Source organism: Lepidothrix coronata, unplaced genomic scaffold (genome assembly GCF_001604755.1).
Source record: "Lepidothrix coronata isolate B3197 unplaced genomic scaffold, Lepidothrix_coronata-1.0 Scaffold130, whole genome shotgun sequence".
NCBI lineage: Eukaryota > Metazoa > Chordata > Aves > Passeriformes > Pipridae > Lepidothrix > Lepidothrix coronata.
The window spans coordinates 2,309,507-2,314,458 of record NW_016690310.1 but is presented as its reverse complement, the minus strand read 5'-3'; positions in this window follow the sequence as shown (position 1 = coordinate 2,314,458).

Here is a 4,952-nt window from a genome sequence, read left to right as displayed (position 1 = left end):
TGTACAAACGTGAGCTGAACATATGGTCAGGCCCTCTGAGAGTTTTAAAAAGCAAATGTCTGCTAAAACAAGTAAAGTCCAGCTTTTTGTGAGCATGTTGTCAGCATGAAAAGAGTCCTTCTATTTACCACAATGAAAAAAAGGGGAACATCTGCAATTATTTCACCTCTCTGGTTGCACACAATGAAATGGGAGGAAAATTAATGTTTAAGTAGGGAAAAAAAGGTAAAGAAGTGGAAAATCCATTTGGGAAACTGGTGTGAAGAGTTGTGGGAGAGAGAAGAAATATTTGATGGCTGGACTTGTAATAGGAAAAGAGAGCAACTCTAAAATGCAGGTCTCAAACTGCTGCAGAAGTTTTGATTTCTAAGAGAACTATTTTTGGTTTTACTCCCCATTACAGCACCTCAGACCTAATGCAATGAATGTGCAAAAAACTCCCAGTCTTTTAAAATTAAATGTCTAGTTTAAGATCCTTACTTGGACTGCAAGTTTTAGAACTGATAAAAGATAGCAGAGCTTATTGTGCCATTTGACAGATAATAAAAGAAATCCTGAACTGTGACATTTGTATGATTTCGGAGTAAAAGACATTTTTATCTCATCTTTCTTTCATTGTAAAGGAATATTCTCTAGGAAAAAAAGTGCTAGTGTGCATGCTTCCTTTATTTGACATAATTTTCAACCTAAAAGTTTTGATTTTGTTTTTAATAACAACCTCCATTGTTCTTCAAATCTTCAAAGAGCAAATATTTTTTCCAGTGTCCCTGTGACACTGTTCTCATCTGACTTGTGAATTGGAAATTAGTCTGAGCTGATAGTGATTGAAGACTCAAAGAGTCATAGGTCTCCTAAACAATAGACAAGTAAGTCTATTTTTCCCTATTGAATTTTCATCTACAAGCAAAAATTACTACATTTTATCTCCAAGTTGGCTCTTTGAATGGAGGCTGGAACAAAGCAGTCAAGGACACCACAGCCTGTTGAGAATGAAGCATCCTTTTAGGGCCCTTTCCTACATATTCCCTGTTCTTTCCAAGTAATGACTGAGACAGGAGGACAGGAAAGTGTCTGTGTTTACAGAAGTATTGTTTTTATATTATGCCTGATAAATAAAGGTTTCATCGACCCTCATAATCAGATTAGTGCCTGTGTAGGTGAATCTAAGCCAAACAATGTAAACAAGAGGATTTTGCTGCCTACAGCTCATGCTTAATAATATTATTTCTTTTTCATTCTGTGGGAAGTTTGCTGAAAGAAATATTGAATTTAACTCTGTGGCAGAACTCACGTGTACCTGAGTGTGTCCAGGATTTCTTTGTGTTTTCAAGACTACTGAAAAAAGTAATTGATCTTTGAAGTCTTTAATGTTTTGTTTAATACTTTCACTGTGCCAAAAGGGTTTATCTTGACAACCAGTGAAGAAAATTTATATTTTCCCATTAAAAGTTCAAAAGCCATTTTCCTACAAAGTTATCATATGTAACAATTAATTTTTCTGGAGTAAATAACTCGTTACATGCATCATAGTTTTCAAATTCCGTATATATCACTGCAACTAATTCTTGTATTATCTTCTGGTAAAGCCAGATGTTTTGTGTAGCATATGTAAGACTCTTCATTCATTCTGTATTCAAATTCTGAGCTACATTAAGGCAGTAGGGACCTCAAAGGTAGAAGTGGCATATTACTAGTGGCACAGTGGAATGCATGTTTTAATAGAAATTAGCAATGAGTTTGTGTTTTCAAATGACCATTGGTTCTTCCTCCATGGATGTTACTAGGGTAAACATAGCAGGAAGCATGGAATACCTTGAAAAATCACTTATCAATAACAACACAGAAGGGCAAACCTCCAAAGCAACCTAAACACCTAGAAACAATCTCAGACCAGCCTGCTGTGCAGGGGGATCACACAACTCACTGACTTGCAAATATGTCAATGAGAAATTTACACTCACTTTTACTCAAATGCCAAGACAACACTAATTGAAAATCTTTAAGGACAAGTATATAATTATTCCTTTTGTAATAAATCTTCCCGAAATTGGGATTTGGCTCTGCATGTCATCCTCCTAACCCTGTCAAGTATAAAGAAAATATCATCCTCCTAACCCTGGCCCTTCAAGTATAAAGAAAAATATACTGCTTATAATAAACTAACTGTAAGAAAACATTAAAATTAATAAGATAATAGTGATAGAGGAGTAAAAATTATTTCCCCACCCACCCTCCAAAAAACATTTCAGAGTACTAAATGACATATTCAGGTTGTCTTCTGAAAAAAGCTTTCTGAAACAAACCCAGTGGCTCATAATTTCTGTCTGCAAGCCGCTGCACGCAGCTAATACATATGTTAAAATGTGCACAATGCGCCTCACTTCCCACTAATGAGATTTCAAAATCCGTCCTGATTTGCTGCTGTTTACATAGGGAAATTAAAAAATTGATTGGTTACTTCCTTCCCTGGATTTCTGCACCTTGCCTGGCCGCTTGCCGTGACTAGGCAACCGCGCAGCCCCTTTGGAGCGAGAAGCAGACTTTGTAGCAGCAGGGGCCGCGAGGAAAGAGGCTCTGGGATCAATTAAAATGCCAGGCTTTTCCATTCTGGTTTCCAGAGCATCTGTGCATGATTCCACATAAATTTTCGGGAATTAAAGATCAGACAAAGGTAAACATTTCCATGCTTTGCTTAGTATTGCATTAAAATGAGGGGATGAAATATGACAAGGACATTCAGACTGAAGATGTGTTTACAGTTTCCATGTTATTTATTTACATCAGGTTCCTTTATTATTGCAGGTATTTCATAACTACAGGCTGTTTGATTCACTGTTTGGGTGCAGAGTATATATGTTAAAATCAAACTGCTTTAGCTATCGTGAAATGGGATGTGAAAAAAATACATTACCTTAGCAAAGAGATGGTTTTCTTTATACATCATGTGCTCTTGTATGCACAAAAATATCTTTCTCAAAGAAAACTCTAAGCAACAACAAAAAAAAAGAAAAAAAATGTTTTTCTATTCATCACACACTCAGACAATCCTGATAATTCTGTATCCTGGCAGACAATTTCAACATTCAAATCCTGTCCAGCACACTCTAACCACAGCTGCCTAGAAAAGCCCTTCTGTGTTTTGAGGTAATCAACAATACCTTTGCAGCAAATGAAAGGTATCTTCACCTCTTCATCTCAACAATAGCCTGTTCCTGGAAGCACACAGGCTTTGTTTCTCTGCTGCCTGCACAGAGCAGAGCTCAAGCCCCCCTGGCACGCTGTGCAAAGGATCAAGGTGAAGGAATAGGCACCACCTTTTGTCGCTGGGTATGGGTGGGGCACAGGAGCAGATGTCACAGGGAGGTGATGGGATACTGCCACTCAACACGGAGAAAGTGCTGCTGACATGAATACTGAGGGAAGAACTGAGAACGAGGGAAGACAACACAGAAACAGACCTTGAATTAACAAATAATGCAGTGCTGTGTAGAAATGATGGAGATAGCACTCCAGTTAGATCCAAAAGGAGAAAACAAACCAAAGGGCATGCTTTTATACCTGTGAAAAAAAGAACTGTTCAGAGACACAAAAAGGTTTGCCTTGAAACAATGCCCTATGAATACCACATCTGTGGATCTCCTATGTTACTAGATTCTGATATTTATCTCCAAATAATGTAATTCTTTAAATAAAATGGGATTTTCAAAACTCCTTGAAGGCATTCAACACTATCAGTCACCTTTCCAGCCTCCTTCAAACTTTCAACTGAAACAGTTTTACCACAACACATCATTCTATCTCCAGAGACCGCAAATGAACCATGAAGAAGGTTCCTAATTGAATTTAACCTGCTGAAGGAAGTTTGGTGAGAAGGTAGGGGTTTAGGCTGCTCAGAAACATGTATGATGTGGTGAGAGTTTTATTATTCTATATAATGGACTGTATTGTTCATTCTATGTGATGAATTGAAAGGAGAGAGAAGTATAAAGCCCGGGTCCTGATCGCAGGAGCTGAGAGTGTTCTGCTTTTAAGAAGGCAGAAAAGAAACACAGGTAGGAGAGGAGAGAAAATGATTTCTTCCAGATTGTGGCAGTTTATTTCATACTTCTTCTGCCTTCTTGAGACTAGATCATAGATCACATCTAGCACCAGCAAACTTCTACTGCTTGAAAAAGGTGGTGTCTTTTTTACAGATTTAGGGCCTTTTGAATCCTGTGATATTTCTTTACAGCAATGCTTTTTTTTGTAATATGATTATGTCCTTTTTTTTTTTCCAGTGGTCCAGCTATATAGAATTGCCAGCTAGTGATATTTTCAGCCCTATCATCTCGCTTTCCAGCTGCAAACCTGCTTTACAACGTTATAGAATTTGTGTTCTCAAGCTATAGAAAAGTGCTTCTTTTTGTTTGAGACTCTTTACTGGATAATAGCAGAAGGTCTGTCAAACTCCACCACCTCAGCATCATGATAAGCTTGCAATATCATTAAACCGTATTTTTAGTTCTTAATCATTAAGTGCCAATTTAAAATATGCCAAGAACATAAAAGCAAATTGTATAATCCTTCAGAGGAGTACACATGGGTACTTTGTATCATGTGGTTTGACAGTTACATTGATGATGGTTACAGGATCAGTGAAAATACACAAAATGTGTGATTACATAACAAATGCAGACTTCAAAAATCTTCAACTGCCTTCCTAGAGAGTGCTCAGAATCTCCTCAGGTTGGCAGGATTTCTGAGCCAAATGACAATATCATTAATTTCTTCCATCTTTCCATTAATCCAAAGACTTGTGGAGAAAATGGACTTTGCTTCACCCTCTTCTTGCCAGGATAAAATCTTGATCACATCAAAAGGCAAAACTGGGCAAAAGGGTACTGACTATTCTGCAGCTTCTTTAGAGCCAGTTCACCATCTGCTGCTCTATTAGGTTTTGGTAAGAAAAGTGG